This window comes from Stegostoma tigrinum, chromosome 2 (genome assembly GCF_030684315.1).
Source record: "Stegostoma tigrinum isolate sSteTig4 chromosome 2, sSteTig4.hap1, whole genome shotgun sequence".
Lineage (NCBI taxonomy): Eukaryota > Metazoa > Chordata > Chondrichthyes > Orectolobiformes > Stegostomatidae > Stegostoma > Stegostoma tigrinum.
The window spans coordinates 33,428,806-33,441,036 of NC_081355.1; the positions used below are offsets into that span (position 1 = coordinate 33,428,806).

General features: G+C 39.2%; 1 protein-coding gene across 4 annotated transcripts in view; it reads left to right on the forward strand.

Annotated features, from left to right (window-relative positions):
• Positions 1 to 12,231, forward strand: part of kif13a (kinesin family member 13A) — a 322,598-nt gene that overhangs the window by 121,865 nt on the left and 188,502 nt on the right. The gene's annotated exons all lie outside the window — the stretch shown is intronic.

Below are 12,231 nucleotides of genomic sequence, written 5' to 3' on the forward strand. Positions count from 1 at the left end.
AAATTACTGTTTGTGTACTTGCATCGCTTTGCTAGAAGGCCGGCTTTAATTGGCATATTCATGATGAATGCTGATCTTAGCCATGTCTTTAACTGACTTTCTTAGTTGCCTAAAGGAGTCAGCATGTCTTGATCGGGAATTGCAAGTTTTTCTTTGTCTTGCCTTACTGATTTCTTGGCCTTGGGCTGTTTCAAGTTCCCAACTGAGCACTTGCTGCGAAAATGATCTAGGATTCACTGGTATATAATTACTTACTGAACTGTTAGATTTGCCTACCTACTAGGCCTAAAAATATTCATTATTAGGGCAGCACAGAGACTCAGTGGTTAACACTACTGCCTCATAGTGCCAGGGATGTGGGTCTGATTACGACATCGGATGACTGTCTGTGTGGAATTTGCATGTTTCCCCCCATGTTTGCTTGGGTTTCCACCAGATGCTGCATTTCCTCCCACAGTCAAAGGATTTGCAAGTCAGGTGGATTGGCCATGCTAAACTGCCCAAAATGTTCAGAGATGTTTAGGTTAGGTGCATTAGCTACAGGAAATGCAGAGTTACAGGGATAGGGTAGGGGAATGAGTCTGTGTGGGATATTCTTCAGAGGGTTAGCGTGGACTTGTTGGGCCGAATGACCTGTTTCCACACTATGTGGATTCTATGATTATTTGGTTCTTAGTTGATTGCAGTTCTTGTGATCTTCTATTGTGTGTCTCAGTCCAGTCCTTGGCTGCTTGCCCTCTGAAGTTTGTAATCCAGCCATCGATTGGCAATCTCAATTCATTACTGATTCTGGTTTTGATACAATCCTGAATTATGTAATATCCAGGTACATCAATGTGCCTACCAAGTCTTTGCTACCATCATTTGTATGTCGAGTTAATTAGGTATGCATGTCTTGCTTGTCTTAACATTTCTCCCAGAATAACTTGGATGTGGACGGGTTTGACACCTTGCACATGTGTTAACTAAAAGAGAAATTCAAGGTTCTTTCTGGCCAGTAGTTAAATTGCAGGCAGAACATGACGCCTGTCCCCACCACAGCTGTCTCCAAGGCAACATGTGAAAGGAACTGACTTTTTTACCACTAGCCACGTTACATTCGGTGCTTATTTAAAAATTCTGGTGATGACTCTTTCTGCCAGTTGATTTTGGCAATCTGCTCAGTGAACTATCCTGCAGGATATGTCATTGTCTTGCCCATGAAACCTTGGGGATGTTAGATGCAAACTGCTGTCTGATGAACTTCTGGCCAGATGTATTTTTCTGCATAAGCATTTCCTCAAGGGATCGGTGATTCTGCACACTTAAGCTATTCTGCAGCAATCTGGCAAACATGTCCTTGACAACACTAGGGGCGGGTAAATGCCCAATCTTTAGTGACACTTGGTGTTTGCAGAGCTTGGTGCAGCACACAAAGGTGGACCATCAAGGTGAAGATTATGTTGGGTGTGTTTGTTACTGTAGAAATGGTATATTTATGACATGCAGATGCCTTGCATATCATCAGAATACAGGAGTGCGAAATGAACCTAATCTGTGCTACAACATAGAACAATACAGCGCAGAACAGGCCCTTCGGCCCTCGACGTTGCGCTGACCTGTGAACTAATCTAAGCCCCTTCCCCTACACTATCCGATCATTATCCATATGCTTATCCAAAATTATCCAGATATCAACAAGTTTCATCCTACCTTCAGACTTACCATGGACTACTCTTCAAAATCGGTCTCATTCTTGGACACATGCATTGTCATCAAGGACAGACATTCAAGTACCTCACTCTACCTCAAGCCCTTTGTTCTATTAGAACACTGAGAGCACCTCATGCCATTTGCTCCTGCATGCCTAGCTTTTGTTTTGCCATTGTTACTAGCACCTTCCAGTTGTTTTAGCAACTGTCATTTGTCATTAGTCATTTGCTCCCTGAAAACTATTTTGGAGAACAATTCATCATGTAGGTGTTTTCCTCTTGGAACGGGGACTTCAAAACTGTGAAGCATATTTTTAAGGTGAGGGGGGAGAGATTTAAAAAAAGGCATGGGGCTTTTTTTACACAGAGGGTGGTTAGTGAGTGGAATGAACCTCCTGAGGAAGTATTGATTGTGTTACAACATTTACGACAGTTACAACATTTAGAAGACATTTGGATAAATATGTGAATAGGGAAGATTTGATGGGATATGGGCCACCTGCTGGCAGGTGGGAGTAAATTAGTTTGGGTTTATTCTCGGCATGGACTGGTTAGATCAAAGGATCTGTTTGCATGCTGTATGAATGTATCAGTCTATGATACACTCCAAAATGTGCAGTATTATATGCGTCATCAGTACGTACCCTCTCATTGCCCTTCATTCATCCCATTCTGATGTGAAGGTGCACGTTATTCTAATAGGTTGAATCAATATAAGAGAGACCCCCTCCTTGCAATGAAATGTGTTATTGAAATTAACCCCAATTTTAGATCCACCCTTTGCAAGGTAACTAGTCATAATCAGGGAAACTAACCTAGATGGAGTAAAAAATAACCAGTCACACTTGTGGTAAATTGTGTATTTGAAGAGGCAGAAAATGGATTTTACTTTCAAACTATTGTGTAGTTCAAAATAAATTCAGTGTGGATTTAGCTAATGGCTGCATGTGGAAAGCTCATTCAGACCTTTTGGAAGATGTCAGTAATTGCTGGGTTGTAGAATTTAGGCCTGAACAATGGGGGGCTCAAGACCTATTCTAGAAACTTGAGCACAAAATCTATGCTGGTGCTTTGCAAAGACCGAAAGAGCACTGAATTGTCAGAAATAGTGTTTTGTGTTTTAGGTGACGTGGCTGATCTCTGAACCAACCCCCTTAAAACAGATTATCTTGACCCCCTCACAGTGTTGCATTTCCTGCATTACAACAGTAGCTGCACCAAAAGTATATACTGTACTTGGTTGTGAGAACCTTTTTGGTCATTTTGGAGTTGTGAAACCTACTATATAGATGTAAATCTTTGTTCCTAATAAGAATATGATAAGAATTCTGAGTGTAGAATTGTTTTATTTTGTTCCTATTTTCTTTGCACAGCTGTAGGATTGTTCTGATCTTCCAATGCAAATAAAGAAGCTGTTTCAAATATTCTGCATCTGCTTTCGATTTAACATAGAACTTTAATCAATGAGAAACATGAAAATAATACTGTTTAAATATTGCTGTTGCATCTGGTATTGACAAGACATTCAATAAATTGTCTTTATTGTAAATCCAATGACCTTGTCAGGATGAGTAGTCCTTTGGATCTTGAGCTTACAAAGCATTTGTGGCAATTATTCATGACCAAGCATTAGAGTTCAGAATGGGAGTTGATACAATGTGGCGCTGGAGGAACACAGCAGGTCAAGCAGCATCAGAGGAGCAGGAGATTCAACGTTTTGGGGGCCTGGACCCTGAAGAAGAGTCTGAGCCTGAAACATTGACTCCTGCTCTTCTGATGCTGCCTGACCTGCTGTGTTCCTGTACTTCCACACTGTTTTGACTCTGACTGCAACAACTACAGTTCTCATTGCCTCAGCATTTAGCTTGGGTCTTGGTTTCCAGTAAAAATAAACCATAAAGTAATGTTTTGTGTGCAACTCAAGTTCAAAGAATGATTTGAGCTAGAATTGGTTAGAAAGAAAAGCTTGAATGTTTATATAAAGAACCCATCACCTTCTGACCCTTCTATAAATGTCACGCCTTTGCCATCAATCTGTTTCTCTCCCCAACCTAGCCAACGCCTGGAGCTTAAGCAGACTGCTTGACCCCAATTGTTGCACAATCCCTTATCTGTATTTGTCACATGAAGACGCTACCAGTTCTGTCCTTAGCACATTCCTAATCCATATTCCTACCTAAGCTTAAGATGATCCAAAACACTTGTTGCTCATATCTTGTACCGATTCATGTTCCCTCGATCTACAGCTTGCTCTTGTAGGTCTGTATTGGCTCCTGGTCTCCAAAAATCATAAGTCATAAATTTAAAAGTTCTCATCCGTTAATTCTATACTCTTTCATGGAGTTTTTTTAATGTACAAAGCCCCTTGCCTGTTGGCTGTCCATTCCTTTGACATCTGCCCTTTCCTACAACCCTTGCCTTGTGTCTCAATTATTTATACCCTGACTTGCCTAGTCCTCGTTCTCTGGAGCTCTTGTCCTAAATTCCTTTTAAATCAATTTTTCTCATTTCAAATCCACCTTAGAGTGTAGATCTTTGGCCAAGCACTTGGTAATACTTCCCAATATCTCCTTGAATGTCTTAGCATCTAGATTTTTGATTAGGAGTTCAGGGAAGATGAAACACCACGAGGCCTTTTGTATGTTTAAAGGCAGTATATGAATTCAAACAGCCGTCTCACTGTGCCTATATCAGCTTTGTGCATTTTGGGCACTGTGAATTCTTTCAAGAGCTGCTTCATCTTTCAACTTGTGGTGTTGAAATCAAATATACACATCTGAAATCAGATGTCTAACCTAAGTTATGATGTAAAAGCATGGAAATCATATAGGCTGCCTGCATAATTTCTTTTTGTGAGGTTTCAACGACTGACTTCATGGTCTGACAAGGAGTTTTTTGCAGTCACATGATAAGGGTGTTGAATCTTTCACCTGTGGAGAGGGTGTAGTAGCAACATATCTGCTTCTGAGGTTATAGTGAGTGCTTTCTGTTTTAAGAGGATGTTTTGATCCTCAGGGGACCTTTTGCTAAGAAATCTATTTGGTATGTCAGAGTTGTTCCAAGCCTTGCACCATTACACTTCAGGTGGGAAGATCGCTGATATGCTTTGCCGGTTGTCCAAAAATGCTGACTTAATTTGACGCTAATTGATGGTGGATTAGCTAAGTCAGTCTGAATCTATATGTCTTTGTCACCATGTGTTCAAGGAGTCTGCACATTTATGGCATAGCTGTGATAGTACAATGCTTTCAAAGATAGGTAACCAGTGTGACGGTGTGAGTAAAAGTGTACTTTGATCATTTTCCTCGATCAACTGGACATATACTGAATTGATAAAGGACTTGATAGCCATGGCAAAGAGCAGTCCTCTAGTGCAACAAATACGGTCAAACTGAGGGTTTGAGGAACAACTGCTCATTTGGATCTATCTAGTTTGAATTAGATAGTATGAGAAGTGTTACTGGTACATGGCTGCATAACAATCAGGACTGGGATCTTAAGTTTAAAAGGTGCACAAGAAAGATGGAGAATGGTAGAGGGAGAGGATGAACCTTCCTGATTAAGAATGAAATTGCTACAGTGGTAGAAAATGTAATGAAGATATAAACAGGCAGGAGATATTTTATATAGAGTAACTATAGCAATGGCTTTAAAACTTTTATGCTGTCGATGGCTTCTATGATGTGATTGCATAATTGCAGAAATTAGATAAGTATGTAGAAAAGGCAGAGTGGTTTTATTTGGAGAGCTTTAACTTGCATATAAATCGAGATGCAGATTAAAATATGTCAGGAACATCATGAATTTCTTATTGTGTCTGAGCAACCCATCTCTCGTGGTATGTCCTAGAACCATTGAGCACATCATATTGGATTTTACCCCTAGTAAGAAGTCAGATCAAACAAATGGCTCAACAGTGTGAGAGTTGATAATAGTGTGGAGATGGAAGAACACAGCAGGACAGGCAGCATCAGGGGAGGAGGCAAGTCAGCGTTTTGGACCTAGACTCTTCTTGTTGACTGTCCTCATCCGATGCTGACCGTCCTGATGTTTTTCTCCAGCTCCACGCTGCATCAACTCTGCAGCATCTGCAGTTCTAGCTATTTCAAATAGTGTGTAAGCATCGTCTAATAGGGATTATATGAAGACTGAGTTCATTGTGGTGTGATGGAAGGGAGAAACGCAAAATAGCTCCTCATGTTTTACCTTTTAGGAAAGTTTAACTTTAATGGGATGAGACACAGACTGTCCTAATTAAACAGAGAGAATCTGGTAATGCATGATTTGCCAGAACATCAAAGGGATATGTTCAAAAACACATTTCATGTGTTAATTATGGAGTTTGTACCCTTGAGAGACACAAATTTTATTTGCCAAAAATGTCATGGATGATTAAGATGTAAAACACAACACCAAATTACTGTCAGAGGGAGGGATGTAGGTGAGTTAAGAAACAAGAGTTTGGAGGCGCACCGGTAAACAATCGGCCTTAGTCTTCCCAAAGTTTACTTTTAAGTAAACGTCTGCTCTTCCAGTAATGCATGTTGGATGTGCAGGTTGACAGCATAGCCAAATGTAGCGGCATTGAGGAGTCGGAAAAGAGGTGCTGGTATGGTATTGTCAGCATAACGTTAAGCTTTTTAATATCATTGAAGAGCAGCAAGTAATGAGAAATTGAGGTCAAGGATAAACCCTTGGGGGTGGGGGGGGGGGGGGGGGGGGAGTCCAGACATTAGTGTGAGAAGGAAGAGAAACCATTGCAAGTGATTCTTTAGATACTGTTGGATAGATAACATTTAGAACTAGGTAAGTGTAGTCTTGTCTAGCTGGATAGCAGTGGAAAGATGTTGGTCGAATTAAGACGTGGTCAACTCTTTCCAAGACTGCAAACAGACAAACAAGAATGAGGAGCAAAAGACTGACTTGGTTGCAGCTATGTCCGATGTAATTTGTGACTTTTAACGAGCTTTTTTCGGTCTTGTGGCAAATGCAAAAACTGATTAGAGTTAATAAATTTTGCGAAAGATAGGAACAGATGTTGGAATTAAACAGTACAGGAGGAGATCAGACTGTTCGTTTTGAAAATGCTGTCCAATTAGTAGTATTTCCTGCTTTTTCACAATAACCCTATAAAGTTTTCCGATCACTTATTTAACCACTCGCCTTTTGACAGTTGTTAGTATCTAGTCTGTTTGCGCCACCTTTTCAGGCAATAGATTCCATATTATCATTTGCTCCTTTTCAAAACATATATATTTGTGGTTATTTTGCCAGTTAACTTTTTGTTTCTTGCTACATTGAAATGAATTTCTCTGTGTTTATTTGAATATTCAAATCCCTATTTTGAGCAGCTGTCCCTTTACTGATCTCCATTCTAAGGATGATTAGATTAGATTAGATTAGATTCCCTACAGTGTGGCAACAGGCCCTTTGACCCAACAAGTCCACACTGCCCCTTGAAGCATCCCACCCAGACCTATTTCCCCTATAACCCACACACCCCTGAACACTACGGGCAATTTAGCATGGCCGATCCACCTAAACCTGCACATCTTTGGACTGTGGGAGGAAACCGGAGCACCCAGAGGAATCCCACGCAGACACGGGGAGAATGTGCAAACTCCACACGGTCACCCGAGGCTAGAATCGAACCTGGGTTCCTGGTGCTGTGAGACTGCAGTGCTAACCACTGAGCCACCATGTTTTAACCTCGTTTTCTGTAGACTGCCAAAGTACTTGAAATCCAGGATCCTGAGCACCATTTCAATAAATCTCCCCTGCATGCACATAAGGCCCTGACATCCTTCCTAAAATGTGGTGCCCAGAATTGGGCACACTGCTTTTCTATGGCCTGACTAGTGGTTTATGTTGGTTCAGGATAATTGTCTTGGTTTTCTACTTGTATAAAAGTATGGATGTTGTGTGCTTTTTATACATCATCTTCTCAAGTGAATACATAGAAGTGCTACAACAAATTACAGGAGAACATTCACTAACGTGCAGAATTGAATTTCAACACAAGTGTGATGTAAAACATTTTTTTTCTAAAAAAGAAAGGTCATGTACTAGTTGGTATAGGTCAATCTGAGTAAGACATAAGCACAAAGTGATCTCTAAATACAAATACAAAAATCACTAAACATTGTGATATGTTAATAAGGCCTTAAAGACCAAATCAAGCACTAGCATATATTTATTGAGAAATAGATTAAGAAAGTACAGAGGTTATGCTAAATCTGTATTGAACTTTGGTTAGATCACACTTAAATGTACTGCCCATCTTTCTAGTGTGTATATTATAGAAAGGATATAGAGGCACTGGAAAGATGCAAAAAAGTTAGGATGACACCGGAACCGCAAAGTTATACCTCTTATGAAAGGATGAACAAACATTTCTTTCCTATTGTTCCGAGAAGGCTGGAGGTTCTCTTGATTACTGGTCTTTAAAATTAGTATAGTATTTTGCTAGATTATTCATAGTCTTTCCATTTGTGAAAAGGACAACACCAATGGCCTTCGATATAAGAAAGTGACAAAGAAAATAAATGAGGAATTATTTCCTACACTCGTAGACAGAACATGATTCAGCCTGTTATGTATGTGCTGGTCAACAAAGATCTGACTACACTAACCCAATTTTCCCACTCTTAGCTCATAGCCCCTGGAAGCTATGGCAAAGGAAATGAAAATCAAAATACTGCTTAAATATTTCCAGAGTTTGAGTCAACTCTCCTTTCAAACAGACTCTCAGACTCTCCCCGCTCTTTGGGTGAAAGAAGTTTACTCAACTTCCCTCTTAGAAGAAACTCCATAACCTAGAGAGCGGTATGTACTTGGAACTCATTACCACAACGTAAATTGATGTGGATTGTATTGATGTATTCATGGGAAATTCAACAGCAGAGAAGGGCAAGTGGAATAAGGTGTTATCCCAATAGTTAGGTGAAGGGGGTTGAGAGGAGCCCCAAAGTTGACATGGACTGGTTGGGCCAGGTGGCGTTCTTTGCAAAAACTTGTTCTGCTTCAAAATGCTAAACATTTAGCTCTTTGGTCTCCCTGTTCCTGTATCCCAATTTAAAATTGTTCCATTTTTAGAATCTCGTGGAAGGAAATGATTTCTGCTTGATGTATTCTAATGCAATTTTCCACCACTGTTTAGTAAACATCAGCTGGTAGCAAGTTTAAATTAAAAATAAATTCCAAGGTAATTTGTAGGAGCATAAGATAAAACTAAAACGAAGCAAAGGAGGGAATAAAAGAGATTGCAAAAACAATGGCAAAGAAATCTGTTTTATGAGGTATCTTAAAAGGAGGAAGGGTAGGCAAAATGCTCCTGAAGAAAGTTTACAGAGTGTCACTGAGCTGGAGGTATATCTGCGAAGAGTGGGGAAGAGTTGGGCATGTGGAAAAAGACAAGAAATGGAAAGATCACAGGGGATGCGACTTAAGGTGTGACACAAAAAAGATAGAAGAACAGTCCATGAAAGACCTTTAAAATAGAATGAGAATTTTGAGCTCAAAATGCTGGGCATTGCGAACTATTGAAAATCATTGGCATTAATGGGAAAATGTGATTTGGTGCAAGAAAAGATGTGGATGGAAGAAATTTAATATTGAAGGCTATTCAAAGTGGTGACTGGCTGGTGACAAGTAAAACTTTGGAGAACTTGAGTTGTTAGGTGGCAGGTACAGATGATGATGGAGATAAACCATGTTATGGAAATCAAATGGTGTATAATCTTCTGCTAGTGGGGTCAGAATTTAAATTTGTGGTTGGTTGGGTGACGAAATTGCAAACGGTCCTATTTAACCTTAAGTTGTGACCTGATAGTGATGAAGTCAATGGTAAGTTTATGGAGTTTGTGAAAGTAATGATTTTGGTCTTCCTCACTTTTTTTAACTGGAGGAATTTACTGATCATCCATAGTTGCATATGAAGTAGGCAGCCTGAGGGCAGATTGAAGACAAAAGATGAGACTATAGACTTGGGTATCATCAGCGTACATGAGGAGGTTTACTTCATGTCTGTAGACCGTGTTACCAAGGAGCTACAGTGTGTATGACTGATAGGGGACAGACAGGTATTCCTCAGGGTAGTGACATTTGAATCAAAAGTTACTTGTAAAATTTATTTTGACTGTGACAGATTTTATTTTTAGTGTTTAGGCTGCGTCAAAGCATTTCACAGACACTGAATTGTTTTTGTGATTTATAAGAAGTGAGAGTAATACTTTGGCCTTCAACAAGCCTATTTCTCTATTTAAGATTGTGGTGACTGACCTCAGCTACAGCTATCTGTACCTCTAGGATTCCCTTACAATCTGATGACCAACAAACATTGGCCTGTCAACACCCCCAACATCTCATCAAAGATAAGCTTTGTTTTTTTAAATAAAAAGCTTAATTGGCGATCAGTTGTCATTCTTCCTAAAGTCTAGGGAGTATTGGCCTTGTCTCCACCACCTTGGTCAATCACCTCAACCTAGGATCCACGATCAGGAATGAAACATGTGACTAAGTACTACACTGGAGTGTCAACTTAGGCTATTAGTGCTCAAGTTTCATAAGTGAACCTGAGACCCTCCTGACTCAGTTCTGATGTCATTCTCCATTGTTGTCACCTTGTAATCAAACACCACACTGGTATGTATACTTGACTCCAAAGCATCTGATTGGTAAGCAATATATCAAGCATGTTGGTAATGGATTCTTTTTGATATCCCACTCTAATGAGGCAAGTTCTGGTATACTGCCAAGACCACCAACCCCGCCCCCCCCAACAAACCCCTGCATGCGTACACGGAAGTGTAGTTTGGAGCACCAGTGTGTTCTGGTACACATCCAAAGCCTTGCCAAAGAATATTGACTTGCATAAAATGTTTCATCGTCATTCTAGTACTCTCAATCAGGATGGAGTACCTTAACAAAGCAGTAGCAAGACATTCAATTGAAATGCCACACAGCCAGTCATACACATCAAATCAAATGGTTAATTCTTTACAGTTTTAATTAATTACACAATGGACTAAATACTGGCAATTTCATCAGGAATTTATAATAAAAGACTATACAAAAAATTATTTAACAAGATTGTGACCAATTATTGCAGTGGCTTTTGGGGATTCAGTAAACTTTAAATTAGCAAGAATTGTTTTTGAACTCCGAGCAGTTGTATAACAAAAAAAAGTCTTGCAGATCCTCCCCTCCAGTATGCATTTTGTTTGAGAAGTATTGCACTGGTTGTGAGGGGAGAGATTGAGCATATTTATTAATGATAATTTGCATATTTTCCAGACGTTCAACGGTGTGTCTTTGGACTAAATTCCTGCCTATTTTTATCACTGATTGGCTTAGTGGTTAGACTTCATTGTGGTCAAATTTATTTTTGTGGCAAAATTTAGTTTTGTGGTTTTATGGCACTGATTTCATAAACATCCTCTGAACTTGCAAATTTTGGAGAATGCACAGTAGGGCTAAATAATTTCCAACAAGTTATTGAAATATACTTGTTGAAAATGCAGTCATGCATCAAGAAGCATCTTTTGTTTTTAATATCTGAATACTCCTTTGTTTAAGCAATGAAACCATTCTGGTCCAAATGATCAAACAGTGTACATGTCCAGGTGATTTTTTTTTGAAATTTGGTCTTCCAATTTGATTGGACAGTTTTTCCATTATTCTCTTTTTTAGTACAAATCTATGTATATCAATAATTACAAGAGGGTTGATTGCTTCCAGCTGAACTAATTTATCACAAATGATGCTGCCCAAACTCTGACATTACAAACAGAAAGCGACACCTTGAAATTTTGTTAGTTACTGTTAGTTACAGATAATGTTGGCTCAAAGCTGGTTTTAGCAAAATAACTGTCCGTAGAATATAATATGGAATTTTACTGACCGCAAACATTTGGCAGGGTGGTACTGATTACATGAGTATGTACTTAATGCATGCTGTTAAGGATTAATCCAGTGAATGTCTGATTATTGGATCATGATTAAGTGAAGTGTGATGGTAATAAGTGTACAGAGAAACCTTTGGTAACATGCTACCAAGCGCAAATATATCATATTGTTAATCAAGCTACTGTTGACTGATATGTTCTAAGGCATTTTCCTTACAATCTTTGTAAGTGATTTAATCTTTGGTTAGCACTTCATAGAAGAACTTAATCTCAGGAGCAGCAGCAAAATGTTCTATCCTGTCTTTTGTAAAGTACTCATTAGTGTGGATGTATCCACAAAGTTGTAGTTTGCTGATTTCTTCAGATATTTTTAAGCAGCAGAAGCTTTGCCCTTTGTAGCTTTAATTCATGAAGATATCTGGATACAATTTTGACCTTGATTTATTGTTTAATTAGCATCCTTGATTTATTCCGTAAATGCCAATTTTTTTTTAAGTTCATGCTGTCAATTGCCTTAAGCATGACTACCTGCTGCAATCTTAATTTGACAAAGGTGGTTTTGCTTGCGTTTGCTTGGCTATCTTAAATATATTTTTCACTTATTGTTATCTTTTGTGGGTTGTATAAATATTAAG